This window comes from Ambystoma mexicanum, chromosome 11 (genome assembly GCF_040938575.1).
Source record: "Ambystoma mexicanum isolate Mex_15411 chromosome 11, UKY_AmexF1_1, whole genome shotgun sequence".
In the NCBI taxonomy this organism is placed as follows: Eukaryota; Metazoa; Chordata; class Amphibia; order Caudata; family Ambystomatidae; genus Ambystoma; species Ambystoma mexicanum.
This window is the reverse complement of record NC_090934.1, coordinates 845,995,546-846,009,439: the sequence shown is the minus strand read 5'-3', so window position 1 is coordinate 846,009,439 and position 13,894 is coordinate 845,995,546.

The following is a 13,894-nucleotide window of genomic DNA, read 5'->3' as shown; positions in this document are numbered from 1 at the left end:
ACACTCTGGCTTTTTAGCAAATTGTTCTCAGAAAGTGTGCTGAATATTGCATTAAAACACATATTTATATCTTTCTCCTAGTACAGTGTGCGGCATACCCCTTCAGCAGCACATTCATGCGTATTGTGCAAGCGTGATAATCTAGGCCAGCCCAGAGTGTGGCACGACCCGTGATTTGTTGCTGAGTTTGGAGGGGCCCCCTCAGCATGGCTTGCAGGGGGCCCCCACATTTTGTGTTACGCCACTGAAATGTACCTGAAAAATCCAGCCCTGGCAAGGCCCAGCACAGATCTCGAAACGCTGTTATCCTAATGAATTAATGAAGCAGAACTTGGCCTGCCACAGAGGACTTGCACTGCCTGCAACAGGCAAGGCAGCCCCACCTCCACAGCTTCGTTGCCAACAATGTTGCACTACACTATTCCGGTGCACAAAGCACCTGCTGCTGCGACTAAATCAGCAACCTCACACAGGGATCCAGGCAGCCTGCCTCCTACACAATGGGAGGATAATTGAATAGGAAAGCTGCAAATCCCACTGCCAGCAGCAGCACAGCCCGATTCAAAGTGGTGGGCCCGGCCAGGGGGCAAATGCCCTTCCTCTCCCCAGCAGAGGCATAGCCTGGATTTCCTAAAATGTGGGGCATGAAGCTAATGTAGTTGGGCCCACACAGTGCTGCTGAATGGCCATTTACATATTTTGGGTGGGCCATGGCCACTCAGGCCCTATCCTGTCTACGCCTCTGTCCCCCAACACAGTCCGCCCGTGCTTCAAGACGTCCTTGACAACTGAGCAGGCAAAAAAGGGGAGGTAGTACCCACCAGTGCATCTTTGATGAAAAGCTGTCACAAAAAAGGGTCGTTTTCAGCCATGTCTACATCCTTATTAATGAAAGCGGTCAAAAAAAGAACAGGTGATGCTCACGTGAGCATCATTAATGAAAACCTGTCACAGTAAGTAGGCAGGCTAACAGTGGAGTATCCAGTATTGGGGGAGGGGCAAGCCACAAAAAAGTCCTGCTTCTCCTCCCACCCCCAAATGCAGTGCGTGTGATTCCATATGGTATCCAGCCCCACCCAACCCCCACTCAATTAAACTTGTAGGTGAAATTAGTGGCAGATGGCTGTTTTAACACAAAACAGAAAACTGTAGGACCATTACAGATTTATTTATTTCTAAGCGCAGATCTGGGATTCGACCCTCTGTTGACCTGCGTGATTTTGTTTTGTAAACCAGGGCGTTGTCCCTGAGATATCCTCCTATCAGATGCGAAAACTCATCTATTACGGCTCTGTGGAAGCTCCGTGGTGCAAATTAAATGCAAACATCCTAATTAGAATATGGATTGCACCAACTAAAGTGACTTCACAGAAAAGGACATCATCGCAAGAAGCATGTCAGTCTTTGATACCTGGAGACACCATGGAAGCGACTTCAGAATAAGTTGCCATTAGTAAGCCAAGTGGCAAATAACTTTTGTGGTGCAAAATACATAAATTGCACTATTGTTATATCTGGAGAAACTCCATAGTCAATAGGCTTTTTTATTTCATAATAGCATGATATATTAACATAAGGCATGAAGTGAATCACTTACAGATCTGCAAATACGGCACAGTGCGATTAAATGATTTGCCCAGGATCACACACGTTGGTTAAATTGTGAAACCGGATGTGGACAATTTAAGCAACTGAACATGTCTTCCCAGGTTTAGTTGATATGTATATATATTTATATATATAAAGGTTTTGCTTGGTATTGCATGTGCTTAAATAATATTTTATTTATAGCAATGACTTGGAAGCAAACCAAATTGCATAATAAACTAGCCCATCATAAACTAATTTTACACTATATACATCATCATAGAAATATGTTGAGCAATAAGAGTGGCTTTAATTTTGTTTTCCCCATTCTGCATGCAAAGTCAATAGCATCATGCAGGTTAATATGAACTTAACAATCCCTCTTGGGTTTTAAAGCCATAGTGATTATTTCATAAAGCATGCAGTGTTATACATTCTTCTCACTTCCGAACACCCCATTTACATTAAAAAGTCCATGCTAATAGTCCCCCCTCCCTCCCATCAATGTCTAGTGGCTCCCATTGTAATGCTTTGTTGATACAGAGAAACATGCCAGGTTCCATGGGGAGGCGCTGTGCTGACCAGCAATTGAACATACACAAGAAAAATTTGAGCTCTGGACAGGCTGAAACGACAGGGTGGATCCTGCGTCCTGCAGACCCTCTCACAGTGAGCATGAAGCAACAGCAGAACTTGTGTCATCCCGCTGAGGGGGGTCTGTAGATCGCAGGACCAGGGACGTCATTTGGGGGTCACCAGGGGTCACACCTGCAACCCCTGAGGGCTCCCTTGCTAACCCTGTGGTCTCCCTTGGTACCCCTAAAAAAAAAACCTTTTGTTTTATTTATTTTTAATTGAAGCTCCTGGGCTCTTTGTTTCTGGAGTGGCTGGCTTTCTTGTTCAGGCATCTTAATAAAAAAGGGGGTTCCACAAGTGTAACACTTTGAGCAGTGACCATAAATAAGTAAGAATAGGAATTAAAACGCACATTTCCTTTCTAGCTGTCCCTAGAAGTTGTGAGTAACCGTGCAAGCAATAAGTAAAATCCTATTATGCCGTTTTGCTCCTAAAATGGGTTTTCATCTTCTTTTCTGGCCTCCCATTTGGGGGTAGTGGGCTGCATTCCAAATCTGATTTTTCTCTCTTTAACCTTACCCCTTGGATGGCTTTCCATCCAAAGAGAATTGAGTTAGCTGATGTTGGGGGGAGTCTTGCAGGGGGAGTGCTTAACCTTAGTGCTATCACATGCTTTAAAACTATTTTACCTGTTTGCCATTAAAGAATTATTTGAATTGTGTTAGGATTGTTGAACTAATTGTGCTGTAGGAATCTTTGCATTTGTTTTGCCACAACATTGGTGGCTGCTGTCAAATTGTTTGATTTTGCTTTTATTTTCATAAAACCATGAATTGAAAAATATCTTATTGATACACACCGGCCTGGTCCTAGTCCATTTTGACACAGGGAGTTTGTGAAGGTTGGGTGCGAAACGGGTTGGGGGCCTACTCAAATAAAAGAACCTGTGGTTGATAAAAGATAGAAAGCGATTTTATTGTGCACCACATTCATTGTCAGGGTAAGGAGTCACTGCCTGGAGTGCGATGTGTTATAAAACTGTTACAAAGTGGGGGCTTGTGCCGTGATTGTGGTTAGAGTTTTCACCCATGAGGGTCCAACACAGCAGACTAACTCATTGAAGGTAGTATGAGTACCAAATTCAGTTGGGTGATATTGTATGCAAATATGTGCTCTACAAAGGGCTTTGGATAAAGGTGCTATATAAATAACACATCATTATCATTATTATCATTACTTTTGGTGACTAGGAAGCTGTGTTACACTAGAAAGGTGCCATCCAAAAATGTGTACCCTAGGTTTTGGGCCTCTGTCTCAAAATAAAACAGTGTAACCCTAAACTAGGCAAGGGCAGGATAGAGATGTTCTCCTTGCACAGATAAACAAAGGAAGAACACTCTTCATAATAAGCACCGTGGAAATTAACATAGCTAGGCAGCACCTTCTGTCCAAATTATTCAACAGAGGGAAATGGGCAGAACAGGGGCAGGAGGCCTGGCTATCCAGTACGATGCAACAGGTGACCTCTAAAGAATGGATGTGTGGCAGGATAGTGGCCTGTTACATCAAGCCCTGACTGAGTTCTATATGACTCAGAATATCAAAGATGAGCAGATTAAGATGGTACAACTCACTGCGTACTTCCACATGATAGTCATGGAAGAAAAGTACCAAGAAAGTGTAATCTCTGGGCAAAATCAGTGTGAGGTTTTAAATCAAACACAGAGTGAGTTAAGGCAGGTAGAAGAAATAATGCGAGAGCCAAAATTCTGAGTTAGAGTTAGGAGATCTTATCAAGCAGCTAAAAGAAGAGTTGGCAGTTCAGCAACAAACTAATTCAGAACAGGAGGCCATATTATTTACACCAAAGGAAGACTGCCAAGAAAGAGTTGATTCCCTGAAAGAGAGTCAAATTAAATTAAGTCAAGTGACGTACTGTGAAAACAAAAAATCTATCTCATGGGGGGGTGGACCACTCTGGCCCCCCTGCAAATGTATCTCAGGGCGATTGTGCACTGTGTTACTGCCAAATTGCTATGCTATGGACACACAAACATAACCTAATGCTAAGAATAGACAAACGATGAAATAACATAAGACACAAAGTAAACACATGAAACAATTCAATAATAAAACACTTTTATTTATGCACAGCTCTGTGTGCATGACAAACAGTACTAGCAAAGCATACTGGCTTCTATGCAAGAAATCTAATATCAATTACCCAGTGCTGCTGGATCTATTACTGGATCTATAAAGCTAATTGATGCCTAATAACAACAACTGCTAATAGCAAAATACATGTGGCACGTGTCAGCATTCAGCATTCCTCTCCAATCCACACCACACATCACACTCTCTCTCTTAGACAATCCCTGTCTGATCTCCCCTTCTGCCAGTATGTCAACAACCCATCTAATGTGTGTGCAAATCTCCCATGTCCCAACAAGCCAGTCAATTCAAGTAGGCCTAGAACCATACTCCCCTTCTATGGGCAAGCTTCCCAATCGCAAATGTGTCCCACCTCTCTCATCTCCAGCTCCCTTGCAGCCAGCCAGTCCCTGCACAGCCTCTGTCAGGGCTTCTCTCCTTGGCCCCTCAGTGGTCTGGTCTCCTGCCAAATCTCCCTGCTAGATAGATATCATCTGCTCTCATCAGCTCTCCCAGAATGCTTCCTCAAGCTGCATGTCTGCCGATTCTCCAAAAGCCTCTCTGCCAAAATGCCTCTCCAAACGCCTCTCTCAATGCCTTTGCTTCTCAAAAAACATCTCTCCAAAAGCTTCCCAAACGCCTCTTTCTACTGCTCATTTCAGGCTTCCAGTTATATTGTCAAATGACGTACATAAAACTCTATGGTTACATTAAGCATTCACTCTCTTTTGTCAAACCAGCATTTCTAAATCCGGACAGCACCTGAAGGTCTGTGTACGCGTTTCTTGTTCTAGTCCAGTGTGTTCTTAGTCACCGTGACATTTCATCATATCTTGTACATCCTATGGCCTTCTCCTTCCTGTCTGTGTTACGAAACACCATACCATGCTCCCATTTCTCCATTGTCAGCTCTTAGCTTCACTGAAATCCCTCTCTCTGTGCATGTCTGTGCAAAGCACTCCTCACTGCCTGCGAATGCGCCCACCTTCCTGTCTGTCTGCGAGCAACCCAGGGCCTGTTAAGCTTCCTTTTGCTTCTGTTAGGGCAATAGTTATGTCTTATCTGTCTGCCTACCAAGCATTGTTTACACATTCCTCGATTCACAGCGTACCACAACAAGGTCTCCGCAGACCGTGTCTCTTCTTTGTGTGTCTCTTCAGAATGGCTTAGGAGCCCCCTACATGCTCTATAGTGCGTCACTCATTCTCTCGCAAACCAAGCGCTATACCATGGCTCAATTCATACTCCTAAGTGCACATTCATTTGTGTGTCTAATTGCATACATAATACATAATAACATACGTCTAAACATGTATAAGCAAGACCCTTCATATAACAGAGCCTCTTTCTCTAGCAAACCAAATGGCTGAATAACATGAATAGTGGATAACTAATGTCACTACTCAGAATGAATGATGAATAAATGAATCCCTAAATGATTAATGAATTACTAATTATAAAATACTAGGCCTCTTCCTATAATATCTGGTTTTACAGTACAATAGAGCCTGCTTAAACGATATGTGCACTTTACAAGACCAGCTCAAGAAATTGAAAGAGGAGACTAATAAGTTAATCATTAAAGAACTCAATTTTGACCAGGAGCACCAGAAGTTGGGTGCCATAAAAGAACAAAGCGATAACCTGACTGAACAGGTTGGCACCCTGTATCAAGAAAAAGTGGCCCTATGCTAGGAAGTGTGCAAATTAAAGGCAGACCTGGAGAGAAGTGAGTCAGGTCTTCAAGAGCTGACTGACCTAAAAGCATAGTATGAAAATGTAATGGGGCATACAGACAAATAGAAGGTGATCTAGAACAGATCACCCAGATCAAAAATGCACAGAAGGAGGAGATGCATCTCCTGCAACAGAAATGGTCTGAGTACTCCCAGGCAATACAAGAAGCACAGAAAGAAAGTGAGGTGCTTAGTGATGAGAACAGGGAACTCCAGAGCCAAGTAGCAGCACAAGAGAAGATCATAGAAGTCAGTCAAGCCCTGATAGCAGAGCACAAGGCTCAGGCTTTTGCATGCTCTCAAGAAATAGGGGCTGAGAAGGAGAAATTTGAGAGGTTAGAAAAAGAGTGTGCTACGTTAAATAAGGACTGGAGGAACCCCGAACAATTAGAGAGTGGCAGGGCAACCCCTGATCACAGTGTGATGCCCTCTGTACCAAGGGCTTCAAGCCAATTTACCACCCTGTATGCGCAAGGTGCTGCTAACTTCATGCCTACCAATTCCCAAGAATCAGGAGCCATGAGGCAGCCACACTCAATTAGGCCCAGCAGGATTGAACTGACAGGTCAGCGTCCATCAGAGATTGATGGACGTGCATCCCTGTTCAGGTTCAAAAATATTATGGCTGATGTATCTGACCAGGAAGACTCCTATGAAGAGAAAATCAGGAATTTAGACTGGCAGAAACTTCAGCTACAAAGGAACTACTTGGTTCGCTTCTTAGATAAAAAGGAGTCGGATATTGAGGCCCCAAAAGAGTATTCTGAAAACCTTCACCCAATAAGGGAGGTGGGGGGAGTTCTCCACCAATCCCGGAACAAGGGAGGAGTCAGATGACTACTCCCCTGTGTGAAAAGGGGAGTCCAAAGATGCAGAGAAGTGACCCAGAGAGCTCACAGTACAACAGGGGAGAAGAGACTAGGCCCCATCATTCTGGGAGTGACTCCCAGGCTTAAATAATCAGGGAGCGCCTAGAGGATAGGGATGGGACCTCAAACAGCAGAAGCTCTGAGACTGAGGGTGAATGGGCTAAGGTGCAGCGGAAAAACGAAGGCTTCCAAACAAAAGAGAACTCTGGTGAAAGACCCCATTAGACAGATAAAAGCTATTAGAGGTTTCATGACCCTGTACCATAAGAATGCCAAATATTCAGTCTGGGAGCATCTGGAGCTATATGACCAGATGATGACATCATTTGACAGTAAAAATGATCAGAATTCTATGGAGTTTGCCAAATGGAGGTTCTCCCCAGAATACTCCAGCTTCTTAGCTGGGCTGGAGGATCAGAACCATTCAAGGTGGTCAACCTACAAGGCAGCCATTTTGAAGCACTTCTCCATGCACCGAAACCCCCAGGAGGCTCGCAATGTGGCCTACAACCTGCAGTGCGGAGAGGATCAGGCGCAAGAGAATTTGTTCAGGAATCGAAGCGGGCATTAGCACAAACCACTAGGCGGGTGTGAACGAACAGTAGGGAGTTCATAAATACCTATTTCCATGCACTCCCTAAGTACATTATGATGCAGTTGGTAAGGGACTTCCATGATGAAAGGACCATGGACTGGGTAATAAAGCAAGCTGCCCATATCTATGAGGTCCAAAAGCCAGAAGAAAACAAAGAACCCCCCCAGAAACCCCAAACAAACCAACACCCCCACTGCTGCCAAGGTGGCAGAGGTGAAGGTTACCCCCATTTTGGACCTACAAATGGGGGGGCTAGAAATACACCTCCCCCTAACCAACCAAACCAGAGGCAGAGAAAACCCTCTGACCAGTCCCAAACAGGTGGTAGTCAGGCAGTGTACCCCACAAATGTGTCACCTGACTCTGCCAATTACATCAGCCCTAGGTACAAGGGGAAGAGACCCATCTTGGGCTATGTGTGGACTCCCCCGGCCCAGGGGGCATTAAATTAGGTGAGTACAGCCCCAGGGAACTTCCTTCCAAACTTCCCTCGGGGGGGCAGTAATCTTCCATCCTCTGGTTTAACTTTTTTCCCCAGGTACCCTCAAAACCCCAACATTCAGAACAGCCTTCCTTACTCTCCCTGCTTTCAGGAGTCTAGACCACCAAATCAGTGAGAGGGGAGGCCATGGAAGGAGGACTACCAGGGAAACCCTCAATATCTAAGTTTCTCTGTGTGAAGGGACAGTTACCCTTCCCGAGAGCAACCCAGATTTGACTCAAGATGCCATATCAGCCATAGAGGGTGTCACAACTGGAGCGCCAGATCCAGAGCTTGACCCAAGACCTGAGTTGTGTGTTGAGGGCTCAGCAGAACCCTCAGATGAACATAGCTGCTCAGAACAGCTCGAACCAAGGGTCTGGCACCGCGGAACAATGACACAATGATGGGGGGAGAACACCGACAACCAGCAGGTTCCATTGGAGGTGGCTCGGGAGGAAGGGGAGTGCAAAGTCCTAGAGGAAGCGTCCTTCCTCACCCTTGAAAAGCCCCTAGAAACCTTTGAACCTGCACCCAAATCTCCTAACCTGAAAAGCTGTAACCTATTGAACAGAGTAGGAGAAACAAAGGGACAAACAAGACCCATTTTGTGGAGGAAGTCAGTGTCCTCCAGTTTGAAGGGGAACAATCCTTGGAGGATTCTGGGAATAAAGTCTTCTCTTTCAAGGATGCGGGGGTTCCTCCCAAAGAAAAATGGGTCCCAAAAGACCATCACTCAGACTGGGTAGGTATGGGAACTGACTTGGAATTACCTATCCCTGAAGACCAGAAATGTCATCCGGAGAACTTGAATGAGGGATTCCCCCCACAAACCGGTTCAAGTAACTGTCTTCAAGAAAAGGGGGACAGCACAGGATCAGGGGAAAAAAGGGATACCCAAATCCCCCAAACCAATTCAAATGACTGTCTCCAAGAAAAGGGGGGCAGCACAGAATCAGAGGAAAAAGGGGATTCCCAAATTCCCCAAACCAATTCAAGTGACTGTCTCCAAGAAAAGGGGGGCAGCACAAAATCAGAGGAAAAAGGGGATTCCCAAATTCCCCAAACCAATTCAAGTGACTGTCTCCAAGAAAAGGGGCACAGCACAGAATCAGAGCAAAAAGGGGATTCCAAAACTCCCCAAATATCAAAATGCCAAGTTTTATTTACAGATTCCCAAACTCCGACACAGAAAACTGTCCAAGATCCCATGGTGTCGGAGTCCAAAATAAAGAAGTTCACTGCCCAGATGACCCAAAATGCCCATTTCCTTTGCACCCTGGAGGAGAAAGAAGGTAGGTTTTGTGCCCCCTTCCAGTTGCAAGGGAAATGTGCAATTTCAGCGCTGGTGGACACCGGATCCCAAGCCACTCTTCTGTCAAAAAGGGCCTTTGAGCAACTTAATTCAAAAAGTAGGGGGAGCCACCAAATTCCCCTCACCCATCTTCCTGGACAACTCCAGAACTTCGATGGGAATGAAATTCCTGTCAAGGGGACTGCGGATGTGGAGATCAGAATTGGGCGGCACAAGGTGAAACACCCAGTTATAGTTGGAACTTCAGAGGGGACCTCCTGTCTCTTAGGGAATTACCTCCTTCAGAGATTGTCTCCACTAATAGACTGTGTGAACAAGGTTCTCTGGATGCAGACTAACCAGCCAATAAAATTAAAACTGAGTGCCAACTATGTCAGTCTAAATGTCACATGCCACATGTTGGAACAGCAGTCTGCCCAAATTATGTTAAATTTTCAGAACAATCAAGTACCCGACATTACTGTAATTGCTTTAGGACAACAAACTGGTGATGGGAGCTCCTCTCCATTCCTGAAAATCAACTTTCCTTCAAGTTCCAAGTGGCATTCCACGCTGGAAGGAAACACCCTGAAATGTTATACCGATCCACAATTTGAAAACCCAAATCCCATTATAAAAACTGATGAAAAACCAGCTCAAAGCTTGACCGATATTCAGAAAAAGGGTGAACAGCTGTTCCTCCCCATTCAGGTAAATGAGTGGGGGTGCCTGTTCTCGCCAGAGTGGGCCTGAGTATTGAGAAAAGCTTAATCAGCGAAGCGTTATTCAGGAAACTCCCAAAAGATCAGACCATTCCCACTGTTGAGTCCATTTATCAGTGAGTATGGGGTCTGGAAATTCCCTATTCCAAACATCTCCTGCTTAGCAGGTGCATGGTAACCATTTCCGGTAAACAGATAGAGCGTAATTGTTGGGTCGTGAAAGATGTCCCCTCTGCCTTCTACTTAGGCAGTGACATTCTCAACCGACTGGGAAAAATGTCCGTAAAAAGTACTGAAACTTATTTATTTCTATCTTCTATTAGAGAATTAACATCGTTACATTCAAGCCTGGAGAGGAATGCCCCAGGGACCTGGAGGGGAAGGAAAGAAAGAGGGTGCCGAACCATAATCTCCAGCCCAAACTCGGAAGGAGATCCTGGAGTGCCATTCCCTGTTGAAGGAGAATTCCGCCAAAGGAAACCCTACTCTGCCCTACTCTTCCCCAACCAAAAAGTCACAGAAGAGTGGGGGGGCAATCTGTGGGGTGCATTTAAGGCTCTAAGCAGTAATCCCTTCACCTAAAAACCGCTTTTAAACATTGCCACAAATTGTGGCAAGCAGTTGAACACTGCACTGAAAAATGTCCCTGCGCTTGCTTCACTTTTATCTGCATAACAAGAAGTTATGCCCTGCATTCAGAACGGCTCGACATTTTTTTTTTCTTGCATCTGGATAACAAAAAGTATGCACTACATCCAAAATAGCCTTGTCTTATTGATAATTCACATGAAGGGCAAGGATTTATACATTGTAACCCGACACAGCTTTTGTTTTCCCTTTCATGTAAACCACAGCACTCAAAGCACTGCAAATGAGAAAAAACGCAGGGCTTTTCCTCTTTATTCTGTGCCAAATCAAAGAGGCCTGTGCAGTATCCCTCTGTGTCCATGAACCAACAGTACGTGCAAACCCACTGAAAAGGATCAATTAAAAGAGAATCCCATGACCAAAAGAACCACATTTGAAACATTAAATGTAATACAGCTTGCACACTTGTGAAGGAAAATAAGGAAAAATTATGTTTAAAAGCCAACGTGAAATGACATCTTTTGCTTGCACATGAATGTCTGTGAATATGTGTGGGTGGGGGGTTTGGCCACACAATGTACATTATGTTTGTCCCCACAAGAGTTCAGTTACCTTGGAAAAGGCTCAGAACACCAGTAAAACTGGTTTTGGGCTCAGGCACAGAATTCAATTGAAGGCCTTGCCTCCCACTGGATGTCGCACCAATAAGTGAATCATTCCACAATGACATGTGATGTGGCAGAAAGTGTGAGGATTCTCTGCTCTGCCAGATTAGCAGTCAGTACTAGCAGGGGGAACAAAGAAGGACAGTGGGGCTAGTGCTTGACCAAGAGGTGCGAGTACCTCCAGCACCCACTCTGAATGACAAACTGTCAAACCTCAAAGGGTATCATGAAAGTATTTTGTTGCAAGCTGAGCCAGGAGGAGACGGTTTGCTGTGGGGGGAGGAAGCACCGCCCCCATATCTGACAGATCCTCCACACATAGACTCGCACATCAGTACACGACGACTACCGGCCGCATACACCCCAGGCCCAGCCGACGGACCCACCGGGCTGAGGCTGCCAACAGCACATCACTACAATCTTGCACTTTTCCAGCCTCCACCCACTAACCCACCTCTCCCTCCCTCTTTCAGAGCCGCCAGAGCGCCAGGTGACCACTCCGGTGGTGATAGTGCGCGGTACAAATGTCCTTTAACATTAACATTAACATTAACATTAACATTGACATTAAAGGACTTCTTTATTTTAAGACAATTTTCCCAGTACTCCGAATAGGTAATAATTTTGTGTTATGCTATTTGTCCATATGATTTCCAGGCACATTTAAGGAGACTAAATGCATGTGCCTAGGATTTTGTGATCTAAAATGGCCACTAAAGACTCATTTCTGGCTCATTTATAAATGGGACAAATATGAAACCTGATGTAAAGATGCAAAATGATATTATGTACATGTGTAATCATTGACAGAATTATAACTGTTATGCATTGGGGCCAGCTACCTCGCACAGATTTGGTGATTCGCTTGTCTAATTCCCTGTGACACACTGAAACTGCATATCTAATAGTTATGGCGGTGGCTAGTATAAGTTTGGAGTTATGATCCATAACTCAGTTTTGCTGAAAAGTGGACCTGGGAAACAAAGAACTGTCATAAATGACCAAACAGACATGATGCTCCCTCCCTGGGACCAATGAGGTCAGGAGGTGGAGAGAGGAATGATAGACTGTCCAATCCTGGGGGTAGGGGCAATTTGAGAGTACTCCCGCTAGATTGTAAAGTGGGTGATTTCATTTGGGCTATATAAGGGGGACACAGAGAGACATACAGGATTCCAGATCCACAGATCCAGACATACACAAGAATCCAGGGAGACAGGAGAGGAGGCAGCTGATCCCATCCAAGAGAGTGCAGAGACCAGACCCTTGCCCAGCTGATCCCATCCAGGTGAGCGCAGTGACCAGAACCTGGTCTAGTTGCCCAGCTGATCCCATTCAGGAGAGCGCAGTGAACAGACCCTTGCCTAGCTGTCTAGAATCCCATCCAGGAGAGTGCAGTGACCAGACCCTTGCCTAGCTGTCCAGAATCCCAAAGCAAGGCTTACTTTGTAGGTAGCAAATTGCATATCCCTCTCGTGTGCCACATAACTCCCTAGAAAAGAATGTGTCTAGCCTCTGTATGTTAGCATATTCCCTGTGATAAACTTCTCAGTGTCTGTGTAAATCCTTAGCATATTTTCAAGTAAATCAATTAATTCCACTGTAAGGAAATTCACAGTGTAAATTGGTTAAAATTCAAAACTAACCACTTTGTGCCAAGTGTGTTTCTTTAATAATTATAGCAATTAAAGTATAGCCTCAACAGAATTAGTCTCTATATAATAAAAACACAAATTTGCCCGTGAATTGTGTGCATTTGTGTACATTACCCCATGAACTCTGCTTTGCAGCTGTCCCATTGAAAACCCGACCTGTAGTCCCATTAAGGGCAACTTTAACAAGGGGGGTCCTGGGAGTCCCTCTGCCAGACATTAGTCCTGGTTACGAGGGACTTACCCAGAGTCTTTAGCTCACTATCTTTCACAGAGAAGAAATATCCCAAACATATCAGTCTTTGTCCTGCCCTGGGGCAGTCCAGCACCGAAATGCGAGGCAATTCTCCTCTGAACAAGAGTACCAACAGAAACCCCAGACACGTGTTTCGGTCTGGTTGGACCTCATCAGTAGGGTGGATCTGTGCCTCTCTAAGAATAGTGAGCAAGGGGTCCACGTCTGGATTCCCCTTAGTAACTTAGGGTGAGACTCAAAGTTACTTAAATATGCAGATTTAACAAGGGGGGTCCTGGGAGTCCCTCTGCCAGACATTAGTCCTGGTTACGAGGGTCTTTAGCTCACTATCTTTCACAGAGAAGAAATATCCCAAACATATCAGTCTTTGTTAATTTCCATTAAGGGCAACTACTTTTGCTCTAGAATCTTATCTGTTATGTGCCTCAGTCCTAGTCCGTGAAAACCGATTTCCAATTTAGACAGCTAAACCCTTTCACTAGGTATCTGTCATTGCAAATCCTGTGTGAAAAGAATTTCCATTTGCTGTCTGTATTTTTCCCTTGCATTGCTTTCCTACACAAAATCGATTTTCCTACCTTGTTCCACATTGTTCTGTGTACTGGTTAGTAGTCTTGAAACTTCCTTGTCTCCTTGAGCGTAGGAACATGAATTTCCTTTCTAGCTGTCCCTAGCAGTTGTGGGTAACCGTGCAAGCAATAAGTAAACTCTGATTATGCCGT